Below are 16244 nucleotides of genomic sequence, written 5' to 3'. Positions count from 1 at the left end.
AAATAGTATCTTGTATCTTAATAATAAATGACAAACCTCTGGACAACACTACTAGCAGATACACATTATTTAGGACATTCGTGGTTTAATGAACTCTAAGGCTCATGACTGACATTGCATGTGGTTGATCTTAGCAAACTAAGCATACTTATAATCAAAATATTGATATCTCAAAACAAATATTTTATCAATGCTGTCATGACTCCTTAGTATTTGTTTTTCTCCATGAAACTGAGGATACTATGTAATAAAAAGACCTCTGCTTTTTGTGGTGTATGAGCATGAAAAGGCTATAAAAAGATAAGAGATTTGGGCTCTGTACCTAGCTGAATTTTTCAACATAGTTAAGGATAACTCTGAGAAATAGCATAGATAAAGTTAATAATTTCTTTGGGAAGTGATATCAGGCAAATGAGTTTTGCTCAAACCATCATATCCACATTTTCATTCTAAAATAATAAATTATCAATTTTTCTTCATGTAAATGTAATTGCCCATTGTATGTGTTGGATACCTATGTTATCAATTATTACCATCATATCATATTTGAGTGCTACTTGACACAGGGTAGCCTAGATGCCATCCTTAGTGTTCTGAGTCTTTGCTACTAAATAGAAATAACATAGTCCATGAAGGCATAATAGATAAGACTGGCACTATTAATTAAACTATACCTAGTTTTTGTGTTTGTGTATTTAAAAGCTATATATACGTGTGTGTGTATATATATATAATATAATATATATTGTATATTATATATCGTATATTTATCATATATATTATATATACACATGCACACACACACACATATATATACATGCTACATAGTGTTATACATGCATTTTGTTTTTCTATACCCAGTACCATACCTACAATAGTTTCAGAGTCAATGAAATAAGATAGAGTATCTGGACACACTTTTAATTCTATTTAGGCATGATAGAATTGCTTTGAACCTAGAATTAGGTTAGCTTTTTGAGAATTATGCAGTGGTAGGTAGGATGCAAGCAGAGTGATTGTGAGGCTGATGGAAGATACATGGTACAGCCATCGGTATCTTACTGGAAGTTCAGATTGGTGGCATAATTGTTCACTTGGACTGAAGGCTGTATAAAACTTGTTATCTAGATCATGGAAAACATGAAAAAACGTATTTGTAAAGACTAGTTGCAGAAGTATATTAAGGTACAGTAGAAATGCAGACCACATACTTTAAGGTTCATCTAATATTAGACAATGGTAACAACATGTTTTCTATGAGCAAGCTCAGTATCCAGAGTTCACATAGCCATGGAAGGCAGATCTCAACATTATAGCATTGTGGGGTAGAACAAAGCTTCAGCCAGAGAACAGACTTAAGACTGATCTTGGAGTGAAACTAGAATTCTAAGACGCCGCCAGTTCTGATTACAAAGTTACCACTGTGAGAGAAGTAGAAAACTGACCTGGGAGCAAACGGAGTCCTACATGTTCATTCATGAGGTTCTAATGTAGGAGTAGGTGTGAGCCGAGAAGGCTAAAGAGTTCATCAGTAACATTGTCAGTCAAGAAAGCAGTCCTAGAGCATCAATAGTTCTAGGTGGGGGAGGCTGAGGGAAGCATGTCCAGAGAAAATAAGTTGAAAAGCTAAAAGGTGGGAGAAGATGATCAATTCTTGTCATTTTCTTTTGCATTAACTAAGGATGACCAACATAATACAAGTTGAAATGAGAAATGAAGGAAGTTTTCTAATTTAACAGAAATGGTATAGGGAAATATGCAGAACAATTATACTAAACATAGGATTTTTTTAGACCAAGAATAAACAATTTAAAGTGGAGTGACCAAAATGAAATTATGATATACTTTGTAATTCTTACAGAATTAGGATATGCTAATCATCATGTAGGGGCCATGGTATGTGATATGCAAAACACACTGACATGAATATGTCAGGAAATTTAGGGCTGTTTCCAACGTGTAAATTGCAATTAGAGGCAAGACTAATAAAGATTTTGTATAAGTGATATAGGAATAGCCTGTTTATAAGTAACGGTTGGCTTAGAACTATTTAGGAACTATAGGTTTTAATTTTCATTACAACTTAGCAATCTAAATATCTTTTTCTACTCCAATAAGAAGTTAATCTTCTATATTTATCCAGCCCTGCTCATCGTCTTTAGCTATATTCAGACTTTCTGAGCTGAGGAAATCTCAGCTTTATAGTCATTAATGATCATTATCCTTAAATGAAAATGTACTGGAAATAACTTTGATATCATTCTTAGTGGGTAATTTAAGGAATAGAATGGGAATATTAATGTTGAAAAAGTACAGTGTAATAGCCACGAAGCCTGCTGAAGAGAATACCAAGCTATAAGGATCACCAGGGAAGAAGGTGTTCTTGTCTGATACATCACATTAGACTGCTACTATTCCACTGCCCTTGCCAGAGTGGGGAAAGAGCAAAGAAATGGGGAGAGAAAAAGAAGGAGGTTAAAAAGACCTTATCCCTGCCTTCCAAAGCAAAGAGAAAGAATGTCAACCAACACAACCTAAGACTAATGTGGTGATCTTACTTCCCGATGACTTAAAATACTCGCATTCTGAGATTATCAGATTAAATTACTTACTACTAATTCATTCTGGACCTCTCTATTTTAATCTGACAATTTAATATAACTTTTACTCTGTCTTGAGGAAACATTCATGAACATAAAGTCCCACTTGGCAGATACTACCTTTATACTCTTTAGTGGAAACAGAACACTCAAGAGCACTGTACCTTTGTAGCACCACTGAGACTTTGTCTCAACAGTAGATAGGACTCAGCAAGGCTAGGCTTAAGCAGCAGGAGAAGCAACAACACCCTGGTGAGCCCTGAATACAGGAAGAAGAATAAGCCACTCATCACTCTTCCACTTAAGACTATACAGCTTCTACTGAGGCAATGCCACATGCCAATTCAAGCTACTCCCTCAGTCACAGCCACAGACATTCCACTGATTTCCTTCAGGCTTCTGGTGTGGCATTTAATATCCATAGGCTGATTCCATCTATATCTCTCATAGCCACAGTTCCTGAAGATACCATATTTTACTTATCCATTGCTTTCATGACTTTATTAATATACAGCTTTCTATTCCTTCTACCATATTGTACAATCCAACTTCTTTGCATTTCCAAAAAAGTTCACTGTATTTATAGTCTATTTGTAGAAACTTCTATTTGTTTCCACAGACTGAAACTTGTATTTCTCTCCACGATTGGACACTGGTCCTTCTCTCACCTCACATTATGTCCATGAAGTCTGGAGACAGAGCCCTGACCCATTCTTCTAACCATGTTTTTCAAAGCTTGATCATTTTTTTCTCCCTCATATAAAACACTCTCCTTTTCTCAAATGTATACTCTCTTCCTCTTCTTTGTCATTAATATATCTTGATGGGTCATTTGCTCCTATTCATTCAGGAGTTCAATTGAACTAAAGTCTCCTTCATTGTTACCCCAACTCCTGCCATTAGACTGAAAATATGCATGTCTATTTAGATATCCATCAATCTACCATTTTAAAAATTTTTCTCCATTGAGTGACCTCCACTGCCACTCTATTTTGGCATCTCACTCTCAAGAGTACATCTTAAACTTCTAAAAACAAAAAAGAATTCATTTTCCTAGTTTATCACCACAACTGTCTATTCTTCTATAATATCATTTATTAAATATGATGCCTGTTATAGAAAGAACGGTTTAAAATATTTGATTTTTTTCAATGGGGATAAAAAGATGAAAATCTTCTAGAACTTTGAAAGGAATATAAATGTCAGAGTAAATTTTTTGAAGTTGTACAGAGAAGATATAAGAAAGATAATTTTTTGAAAGTTTTAATAGAGAAGAACAAAATTCCAAAAGTCTATTTATAAAGTTGAATAAAACAGAAATATCACTGAGTATTAATCAAGAAAAACACAAAAGACATAATTAAAGGGAGATGTGATTGTACATAAAAATTAAATGTATGAAATGTATGAAGATCATAAAACATACAAATAAATCAAAATCTTAGAAAAGCGAGCAATTTCTTGAATACTGCTTAACAAAACTGAGAAAGTTAAAGAGAAACTGAAATGACTATAATCATTATTGAAATAGTATCAGTAGCTGAAAATTTATATCCTGAACACAAAACACACACACTAGACCCCGATAGCTTGCATTGCTCCTTATCATGCTGTTGATTTTCAAGCTTTTAAATAAGGTATTTTTTGAAATAAAATTTTAAGGTTACATATTACTCCTTAAATTGTTTTTATTTTTCAACAAAAATGCTCCTGTGGGCTGGGCATGGTGGCTCACCCCTGTAATCCCAGCATTTTGGGAGGCCAAGGCTGGCAGATCACCTGAGGTCAGGAGTTCGAGACCAGCCTGGCCAACATGGCAAAACCCTGTCTCTACTAAAAATACAAAAATTAGCCGGGCAGGGTGGTGGGTGCCTGTAATCCCAGCTACTCAGGAAGCTGAGGCAGGAGAATTGCTTGAACCAGAGAGGAGAGGTTGCGGTGAGCCGAGATCGCACTGTTGCACTCTAGCCTGGGTGACAGCGGGAGACTCTGTCTCAAGAAAAAAAAAAATGTTCCTGTGAAAACAAAAGTCTTCCTTCTTCACAAATGAAGAAACAGAAAGTTAGGATGAGGAACCATACAGACAAGGTAGTGGCAATCTCCCTAACTATTCCTGTTACCATAGCTGCAAAACAAACTATACTAGAACTCAGGGACTTAACGCAACATTTGTTTTGCTCATGAATCTGCTACCGAGGAGGAACATCAGAGAATTTATAGACATGTTTTAAAGACATCAAAGTAACCAAAGTCTGGTGTTTCTAAAAGACATGAATGGAGAGAAGTTAAGATGGAGACTTACAATTAAGACTACCCCAAAAAGAATTACCTAAAATGACTGATAAACTGAAAGAGTTTCACCCTCAGTGAAAGCATAAACTAAGAAAGCTCAACTGAGAGAGGGAGAGAAGATAGATGAATGTGTCTTGGCCAGGATTCTTGAGACAAAAACAGGCCAACTTTCTGTTCAAGAATTCAGGATCGCTGATCCAGCCCTGACTTGAGTTCGCAGTTTGATGCTAGTAAACCTTACCTCATAGTCTGAAACTGTGAAATACATACTGAAAAACAGCTACATGGATGAAAGTAAGAAGTGGCCCCCAAATTTTCCAGAGAGTACTAGTAAGAAAAAAAAAAAGATACCCATCTCATTTTATAAGATTAATATTACAATGATAAAGTAAAAGCAATGTACCTAGGTAAGGAAACATATTCTTCAATCTCCCTACAGACAGTGGTAGACATGGGACTGTTTTGTCCAAATCCACATTGGTGGTTTAGGATTCTGAGAGGACTTCTTACCAGAGGGCTGACTCAATTTCACATGCCCTTTTCACCTTTTCTCTTGTTTTACTTCCTGCCTATGTCAGAGGCAGTTACGCCAGAGCAACTGCATCTCGAATAGGAGCTGGGTAAAATGAGCCTGAAACCTACTGGGTTGGATTCCCACATGGTTAAGGTATTCTAAGTCACAGGATGAGATAGGAGGTCAGCACAAAATACAGTTCATAAACAGCTTGCTGATGAAACAGTTTACAGTAAAGAAGCTAGACAAATCCCACCAAAACCCAGATGGCGACGAGAGTGGCCTCTGGTCGTCCTCACTGCTACACTCCCACCAGCACCATGACAGGTTACAAATGTCATGGCAATGTCAGGAAGTTACCCTATATGCCCTAAAAAGGTGGGGGGGGGGAGGGCATGAATAATCCACCCCTTGTTTAGCATATTAAGAAAATAACAACAACAACATAACAATGGGCAACCAGCGGCCCTCGGGGCTGCTCTGTCTGTGGAGTAGCCATTCTTCTATTCCTTTACTGTCCTAATAAACTTGCTTTCCCTTTACTCTGTGGACTCACCCTGAATTCCTTCTTGCACGAGATCCAAGAACTCTCTCTTGTGGCCTGGATCGAGACCCCTTTCTGGTAACACCTAGACTCCAGAAAGTGATTTTGTTATAACTAGAACTCTTGAAGTCATTTTTGGAGACTGAAGATAGGATTTATAATTATTTGCCTACTTTAAAATCTCCCATTTCATCTTTCTAAACAACATAGATTTACTGTCATCTCTCCTCTTCCTCTTCTCTTTCTTTTTTTCTTGTGTTCAACACTTGTATAAGGGGAAAAAATACAACAAGATTGTAAAAGTGATTTATTTTTGCCATGTAATAAGAAACCCAGTACTATGGCAGTGGCCTTAAGATGTCTTTGATGCTTCAGGCACCATCTACCTATGGGGCCTGCAATCTTTGAAATGTGACTTTTATCCTCAATTGCAACATGGCATCTGCACTCCTATGCATCACAAAGACATTCCACAAGATAAAAGTGGAAAGGGGAAGTAAAGGGAATGGCAGCTAAATCTGTCTCTTTTAATCCAAGAATACACAGCTCTCCTGGGTGCCTTGCCCAACATTGTTCTACTTACATCTTATTGGCCAGAAATGTGTCATTAGGCCACACCTAGATGGGCAGCAGCTGGGGAAATCAAGTGTTTAGCTGGGAACAACATTAAACCACACAGAATTGGGTTTCAGTTAGTAAAAATGAAAGGCAGAATGAATATTTAGGGACAGCCAGCACTGTACAGTGTATATCTTCTTTCCTCGACATTCCCATCTCTATTTGTTTAATTTTATGTAGCAAGCTAAAGTGACTGGAATATTTAATATTTAGTCCAAATTAGACAAATGGATATAATATTCAAGACAAAAAAAAAGTCATGGAATTTCATTAATGGTTTTAATTATTGTTACATACATACATACATACATACATTAATGGTTTTAATTATTGTTACATACATTTGGCAAATCTTTTAAAGAAATTATATTGGTGTGCATGGCAGCATTCAGACTGTTATATTTATTTAGCTTTAAATTAGCATTCTGCTTCAATTTATTAAAAGAAAACTGGGATAACTTTTTCTAACTTCCCAGTGAAATCTTTTGAATATTATTAGATGCCTAACCCAAATGTCCTTACTATATTTCCCTCAGGCATTTAGCCATTTTGTTACATCTTACAACAGCAATAATTCTCTATTCCATAAAAAATGGAATTTTACAAGCAGGACAAACGGCTCCATAAATTAACAGAAATACCTACCTATGCTGAAACAACACATTTCTTTCTTATTCATACTTTTGTGATGTATTTGTCTCGAAGTTACACTCTCATTTTTCTGAAACTTACAGCTTCTTTTTATGGGTTGAAAATCCAGTGAAAAATTGGTTGACACCTAGAATATCAAGAAGAAAGGAATTTATAAGAAAAATGCGTATTTCAGATATAAATGTATTCTCAAAACATGTATCTCATCCTAAAATGTTCCTGAATGTATTCAGTAGAGTAAGATTTTTCTCCCAACACACTTGAATAATAGTATGTGTGTAAATTCCCATGCAGTTGAGAATCTTTCATTGCATTTCTAGATGAAATAACCTTATCGATAATATATTCCTTCTGTTTAAGAGTGTGTCTACTAGTACTAATCCTGTTCTATGCATGACTATTGATGAAGGAAACTAATTTGTAAAAACAATAGTATAGCAATAATAGCTTATACTTTACATTTCAAAGAACTTACATATTTCATACAATTTTTTTCTTACATGTTACAAATGAGACCCTGTATCAGAACAAGTAAGCATTTTCATATTTTTATATTTGAATTATGTAGTCATTGATAGAGTAAGGAGTGGAACCCAAATGCATTCCATAAGCCAGACACTTCCATAAGCCATGCAAAGACTGAAAATAACATTTGTAGAAGTATGACTTTCTAACATTTCTTTTCCCTCTTATAAAAGTGCCTATTAAATATCAAGAAAAAGTATAAAAATCCTAACATTACTAAATTACTTCAAAACATATGTGACTTAAGAATGTTAACTTCAAGATTATGAAATATTTCTTTTAGGATACTCAGAGAAAAATCTCTTGACAAAAGCCTATATTAATTTATATTTTATAGATGTATAATTAATATCTCTGGACTTGTATAGTTTCTCTGCAACTGCATCAGACTTCATTCATAAATATGCATTAAGCAACTACTATATGCTGGGATCCATACTTCTTCGAAAAAAGTTTCTCAGTTTATAAACTTTCATAAAGGTTTGCAGGAGGAAAAAGTTAAAGCTAAAATTAGTTATGCATTTATCCTACATGACTCTTGAAAACTAAAACATTCAATATTTTATTTCTATTTCTATTTCTATTGCAGATTAAATACAGAGCAAAGATTGCAGAGAACACTTGGAAAGCCATTCCAGTATTAGAGAATTACGAGTTCTCTACATTCAACAAGTATTACTAAAAGTCTACTGGAAACATCTGGACGATTAAGCAGATACAAGAATAAAAAAGACATATGCTTTGTCCTCAATCACTTAACATTTAGCAGGCAAAAACATAACTATAGTTCAAATGGGAAGTGAAATTTGTTTCTCACAGGTGTTCAGTGGAGAAAGAGAGAAGGAATGTTATCTTTGGGATATCCAAGAAGTGTTTTCCATATTTAATCTTCATGACAGACTTGCAAAAGTAGACATTCTTTTTTCCATTCTATTGTTAAACAAATGTGAAGAAATTAAATTTGCAGTCTCTGTCAGCCTATGTCTCAGAGATCTTGTGAATCACAGTAATCCCACTACCCCCTCTACCCCTCCATGACCTGCATTAATCATAAAGTATTTGCAAGAAATAGAACTTGGTGGGTTATGTCACTTCAATTTTGGAGCTGTCTGTTGCTGTAACACAACCTAGGATATCCTCAGTCAAAGTCTTTCTGAGTAAAAGAGCAATAAATGTAAATGTTTTAGTGAGTATAACAAGAATGTAAAATGGTGACAAATTTATTTTGGCTAGAGTATACCACCTGTGTAGGGTGGCAATGGGGGATTAGATTGCAAAGGCCGGTTGGGACTGTTATGGAAGTCCTTTAATGCCAGGTAGAAAGCAATTATTCTCAATATAGTAGGTGTAATTCAGTATTTAAATAGCAGGCTCATTCTGATCACATGAAGGTTAATCACCAGCAAGTAATGCATAGAATAAAAATGATTTCTAATCTAAAGAATCAATTATACTACATGTTAAAGTTGTTCTCTGTGTAAAATAGATATAAACAATCCTTCTCTAAAAGGGTTTTGAGATAAGCTAAAAATAATCATTTTGGAATAATAACAGTTAAATATGTTAGCTACATTTAGTGGAAAACCAGTAGACGGCATTGACATTGTTAATACAAATATTTTCTACTAAGTCAGACATAGCAGCTATTTAACTAACAGGTACTGGAAACCTTTTTTCGGTGGAGATTTAGTTGTTTTCCCTTAAAGTATTGCTAGGGTTATTGTCATTGTTCAAAAAATGCCTTCTCAGAGTTTGAATCTCATCATCAGTGACTGATGAATCTCATCAGCAGTGACTGGTTACTGTCTGTAGTGTAATATATATTAAAGGTTGGCTATCACTCAATGTAGAGCCACATATAGGGGTGGATATTGGGCTGGGAGAAACTGATGCTACTACAAGAAATGTGGAGCCTGGAAGTAAAAACAGACAGAAATGGTGTCCAGTAGTTTGTAGCAATCACAAATATCAGTGCAGCCAAAGTGAGTGTCCAAACCACAGTAGAAAATATGGATGAGGGCATTTTGAAACTCACGGAATGATAGTGCACACTCAGGAAGTCTGAAGAAAGGTAGAAGATCCCTTTACCACACCTGCCCTCCACGTCTCCATGTGCTAGCATTATTAACAGAATGATAATCTGTGGGTGTTGCAAGAAAAAGAGAAAATAAAGTTTCTTCCAGGTCTATGGAGATGCTTTAAAAGTGACCAGAAGACGACTGTGGAAAGAAGACAATAGCAGAGCTAGTAGAAGTAGAATGTGATGTAGTGTCTAACATGCATTTCCCTCAGCCCTAGCATCTCCCCTGCACAAATAATTGAAATATACATACAGTCTTTGCAGATTTGAACTTCCCGATATGCCGTACACTATTTGAAGCCCTCTGTAATAATACATGATCAAGAAGAATTATTGTTGCCAGGCGTGATGATTCACAACTATAATCCTGACACTTTGGGAGGCTAAGGTGGGAGGATCACTTGAGTCCAGAAGTTCAAGACCAGCCTGAGCAACACAGCGAGACCTCATCTCTACAAAATACATATAATATATTAGATGGGCTTTGTGGTGCACACCTGTCATCTCAGCTACTCAGGAAGCTAAGGCAGGAGGATCACTTGAGCTCAGGAGTTCAAGGTCACAGTAAGCTATGATTGCACCATTGCACTCCAGCCTGGGTGACAGAGAGAGACCCTGTCTCAAACAAACAAACAAACAAAAACATTGTTGTCATTGTTGTAATAGTCTAAATTACAAAGGGTATCCATATTTTTTTGGTACATTTGATTTAGTTTGAAATTAGGAAGATGAACCATGAAATCGATTTCTTTTTTTGTTTGTTTCGTTTGTACATTTGACTAAATTTGATCCTAATCAAATCAAAAGATATTAATTGATTTTGGAATCAAAAGACATTAATCCATTTTCCCAGAATAGCAGATCTTTATTCAAATGCGCTTTGGAATTGCTTTATAATCAACTCCTCTCCTGTAGCTTCATAACATAACCAGGATATTAAAGTTTCTAAAATGTCCCACAGTAATAAAACATCTTTAACTTGATCTGAGTTAAATAAATATTTATCCTCAGGGGAAGATTTTCTTCATTGTTTCTTTGAAAACTACCTAGTAACATCCCTTTAATAGTAATTTGAGAAGTGCTAGACCAGAATGCTTTAGCTAGTGTTTCTCAAACTTGGCATTATGGATACAGTGGATGGGCCTGTGTGTGTTTTATACTACAGCATAACGAATCAAATTTTGTGACTTTAAACATCTGTTTCTTAGCTCATAGCTCAAGATAGTGTGGCCAGGATCTTTGCTCTGGCTTGGACTACATTCTCCTCTAGTGACTCAAGGTACTCTCTGAGCCTATTCCTGTTATGGGCAGAATTCAGTTTCTTGTTGTTGTAAAATTGAAGTCTCTGTTTCCTTGCTGGATGTCAGCCAATGACTTCTCTTGGCTCCTAGAGGCTCCTCTCAGATCCCTGATCAATGGATCCTTAAATCTCCACAACAACCTCCCTTGTGTTGAATCCCTCCCATGCTCTGATTCTCTCTCATTTCCACTTTGGTGACAATCAGGAGAAAACTATCCTCTTTTAAAGGGCTCATACCTGTTTATCTCCCTACCTTAAACTCAACTGTGCCACAACAATCAGAGGCATGAAATCTCATTATATTCACAGTTCAGGGATTATGCAGGGTGTGAACACTGGGAGGGGGATGTAAATCTTCAGAGGCACCTTAGAATCCTGCCTACTACGGGACCAGACAATTCTTTGCTGTAGGTGCCATTTCATGCATTGTAGGATATTTAGCAGCGTCTCTTGGCCTCTACCCACTAGATAAGTTGTCACAATAAAAAATGTCTTCGGAACGCGTCAAATGTCCCTTGGGGTGCAAAATTTCTCCAGATTAAGGGTAATTATTTGGTTAAAATCCTATCCTATTATCATAAAACTCATTGCAAAAAATATATATATTCATAGCCTTGTCTTTTAAAAAGTTCAGTAAGATGTAGATTGCATTAATTTATTAATATAATTGCATTAATAACTTGAGCTGATCATTAAGCATTCATTCCAGCATTAGTATAATATACATTTTTACTCACGTGGAACTGCAGCATTGGTTTAGCTTTTCTACCTGAACAGCAACTGTGATAAACTTCAGTTTTTTTGTTTGTTTGTTTTTGTTTTTTTTTAAGTAGGTAGGAGGCAGAGAATTGGGAGTTCTGGAACTTCAAAGAAATTGGACTCTACTTAAAATATTGAGATACTTCATTAATACAAATTACAGTTCAGACCCACATCTGCCTTCGAGTCCTAGTTTCCCTTCAATTTGTTAGGGGTTTTCCACCTGTGGCATTTTCTCTAACCTCTTCAGATTCATTTAGATCTTCAAAACGAAGCATTTTCAGGGTTTTAAGTCCCAAAGTTTTACAACTAACTCTATAAAGTAGAAGTATCTTTTATTAGTTCTAAACAGTATCTTTTGTGAGTTTCTGGGGACAGCCTCTTCAAACATTCTCAGATTACTGAAAATTTTCATGTCCGTCCTCTCATAATATTTTTTAATTTATGGATTTTATAACATTTCTTCTTTGTTTTTATTTCTCCAGGTTGAAGAATCCTAATTTATTTTTTAAAATTATTACTTATATAGAAATGCTTTCACCTCCATAATTCATGAGACTTCAAGGTTTTGTGATGAGAGGACTCTGCTTTTTGAAGCCTTGGGATCCCTTGTGTGGAGGGAAGATCAGTGATCTGATGCTGGCGGGGCACACACTCAGGAGCTGTGTGACTTCACACAACTGAAAGGTGGATTCTGATAGTCTTTACCCTAACCTAGGAATTATATCACATGCCTTTTAGAATTGCTTTAAAAAGTGCAAGGTATAATGCACAAGGGCCTAATATAGTGTTTAGCTCATAGAAGTATTTAGTAATTTATTCATTCATGTAACAAATACATTTTGAAAACTAGTCTGTAGTAATGCTAACTATTTAGGAGTTGAAAACACACGCACAAACGCGCATGCACACACACACACACACACACACACGCTAGGCAGGGCCCTGGTCCTCACTGGTCCAGTAATTTTTGTATGCCTATGAAGAGAAGGGAGAGCAGGACTAAGGTGCTGGGTATGATGTTCTCACTCCATTTGTTCAAACTTTAACAGAACTACTAGTAAGCAATAGATTAGTCATTTATATCCTGTGATTATCTTCTGTGGGGAACTTTATAAAATACAGACATCTAAGCTAAGTCCACACTGCAGGATACTCTAATACATTAGGTTTCTAGTGGGGGATACTATCTGAATTTTCAAAAAGGGCCACAGGGATGTTTGCTCCATAATCAAAGTTCAGAAGTTATGGCCTTGTGGGCAGTGATTTAGGGATGCTTAGAACATCATCTATTGACCAGTTGGGGGCTGCTGCTTTAATAATTTTATTGCATTGTTATGGATTTTCTCAATGTAGTAATTTCTTGCCTGAAGTGCAGTTTCCAGAAATGCATATCTCAAGTCTGAGGGTATTTTATACAAGTGTAGAATAATATTGTAGTTTTGCGCTCACTTCTCTCCATCTAGGATTCTCAAATATGCCAGCATATTGTGTTATTTTATTGTGATATATTTAAAGCAAAGCACATAATGACACTTTATCCTGGAATAAGAGTGACTTATAAAGAATCAAATTAAAACTGAAGTCATTTTCTTATATCTAGTACAGGTATTTATGTTATCTACTGTGAAGTTCATATACTTCTCTTCCCTCCATACAATCTCTCATGATAATCTTTAGATTTTGCTACTCATTCTGTCACTTCATTCTTCTGAAGATTTAATGACACCTAAAAATCCAGCAGGCTTACTAATCACTTTAGAAATCTTATTATTTCTAATAATAAGAAATAATAATCTTATTATTAAGATAAGTAAATGATAATGGTCTCATAAGCAATTTTTAGAAACTCTTTTGTTCACAGCTTTTTTCAAAGATATTGCAATGCTGTAGGTCTAACTGTATCCCTGTTCCTAAAAAAAAAGTAAATGAACAACAACCAAACCAAAATTCTAATAATTAACCAAAGTGATTTCCACTTACAAAAGTTTTGCTTTCTTTTCCATAATATATACAGTTCAATAAGTGTCCCCTAATCCTACTTTTTATTGCATCCTAACAAACAGAAATCTGTATGCAAATGAGACTTAATTCATTTGCTCCTCTCAGGATAAGTTTAATTAGTATTCTTCAAGGAAGTATTTGTTAATTGTGTGGTATTATATTTTAATAATTTTATCCTTGCATTTTTTTCTCCAAATTCTTGGTAACTGCCTATTTGGTAATCTCTAATGTTACCTTAAAATACTGTCTTTTCAGATTTTTTTTATATCACAGTTATCAAAGAGCTATATATTTTACCTGGTGACTGAAAAAATATCCACCACAATGGATGATGACCCAGAGGCATTTTTCCAACCTGCACACTTTTCTCCACTTTTCATAGAACACAGTAGTCCCATTTGGGGTTAATCCAATGTGCATCCATGCATGTATGTCTTTGAGCTCCTCATTGAGTTAGAACTTGAGGTTCCAGAGCTGGATTTGATTTGCTTTGTAAAAAGGAAGTAGGGTCCAGGAGCAGTTAATACCTATTGCAAATGTAATTTGTAGTGGTTCTTCACGTTCTTCTAGTATTGTTGTTTCATAATGATCCTGAAATTCACCATCCTTTCTAGAAATTAGAGATTAGGCTCTATAATGGAAAGTGGATGTGATTTGTGCTTTTGTAGTCTTCTAGAACAGGTACATGTGTTGATGTGTTGCCCCATTACAGTGATGGACACAGTCCTAGAAAAAGGCTTTTAAGTGTGGTAAATTTCACATTTTTTTTTTAAGTTGAGAAGTAGGGTTATTTGCCTGTGACAATTTGCCAAAGGCGCTAAAAATCATTTTTCTACAAAGATTATTCAAGGCAAAAATAGTTTGGAATTTTCTCCTTTAAATATACAAAGTCTCCGCGGTTTTTTCTGGGATGATGATGAGTCGCTTCCAAAAATACATACTTTTGAGTTGCAATGTCTTACACTTGAAGAAAGCCTAAAGGCAAGAAAGCTTAGATATTTGAAATTGCCAAGTTAAATATGCTAACTTATATTATCAACTGATATATATGTTTAGTTAAGAATGTAAATGTTGGTAAAAGATTCTTACACAGAGGTTTTCTCTCAACTTCCAGGAATATTACATTTACATTTAAAGTTAAAAAAAGGACTCATAAAATTAAGTTGACCAGCACAAAAGATAATACCCATGAAATTAAAATAAGTTATAGGAATGAGAGACACAGAAGTGAGGCAAGAATATCACTATCCAGAGATTAAATATTTGATGAATTATTTCATTAAACAAACTATAGTAAAGACTCCAACATATTTTTAATCTACTTATGCTGTATCATCACAGGATACCATTTTTGAATAAGAGACAATGAATATATAGAGAGAAAGAACAAAGAAGTCATTAAAGTACATGTAAAAATTAAAACTAGGAAACAAAAAACTAGCTGTAAGTATTCAGAACTGTGAAGTTCTTTTTAGGTAGTATTTTGGTTTATACAGCTGTTGACAAGTCTTATAAAGTAATAAATATATATATCTTAAGCACAGTCCACACAGTTTTAAACATTTTCTAAATGGAACAACTACACTAAAAAAATTAAAACTAAAAACTTAGAATTTAACAAGTAAACTAAGTATAATATATTGAATTGATTGCTACAGATTGGCAAGGCAGTCTGTTTTAGAGAAATAGACTGAGCTTTGAAGAGAACCCTATTTTAAATTCCTGCTCTGTCACAAACAAGCTGCATAAATCTGTCATATCATTTAACCCCTCTAAATATGATTGCTCATCTGCAAAATGAAGATGTAAGTTCCTAGAGCTGGGAAGAGGATTACCTGAGAGATGACATTTGTAAAGTATTTAGTAGAGTGCCTAGCATGTACCAGGCATTCAGTAAGTGGTCGCTATTGTGTTCAATGGTGAATTGTTTTTCCCAAGGGTGGAGAGAGTGAGAAGGCATGTAAAGAAAGGTTTCTTTGAGAAGATACTGTTGGAACTTGACCGCAGGCTTGTCTTTTGTTTGTATGTGTGTATGGTTTTGTTTCTGTTTTAGAAACAGGATTGTGTAATGATTCCCAGGCTGAACCTGAACACCTAGCCTCAAGTGATCTTCCTGTACCAGCCTCCCAAATAGCGGGTGTGAGCCACTGAGGCTGGCTAAGAATCACTTTTATATGTGCCCAACAATTTGTTCTAAACTTGTGTGTGTCCCTGACCTTATGAGCCTTTATATTTTTAAAAAGGGTACAGCAAAAAGAAAATAAAAACCTACAATTAGATTTATTTTAAAATTCGATGTGCATCATGGAGATTGAAATATGATGACCAAGAGCAGCTTTTTCAAAATACAAGGCATG

General features: G+C 35.2%; 1 long non-coding RNA gene across 1 annotated transcript in view; it reads left to right on the top strand.

Moving 5' to 3' along the window:
- The window catches only part of LOC131383404 (uncharacterized), a 69281-nt gene extending 60921 nt beyond the window's left edge, over window positions 1-8360 (top strand). The window contains exon 4 of the long non-coding RNA XR_009213398.1: window positions 8334-8360. This is a non-coding gene — a long non-coding RNA (uncharacterized LOC131383404). The remainder of the gene's footprint in view (window positions 1-8333) is intronic.
- Window positions 8361-16244: the final 7884 nt, after the last annotated feature.

This window comes from Hylobates moloch, unplaced genomic scaffold (assembly GCF_009828535.3).
Source record: "Hylobates moloch isolate HMO894 unplaced genomic scaffold, HMol_V3 SCAFFOLD_4, whole genome shotgun sequence".
Lineage (NCBI taxonomy): Eukaryota > Metazoa > Chordata > Mammalia > Primates > Hylobatidae > Hylobates > Hylobates moloch.
The sequence above is the reverse complement of the archived record's forward strand: the minus strand, read 5'-3'. Positions and strand labels throughout refer to the sequence as shown.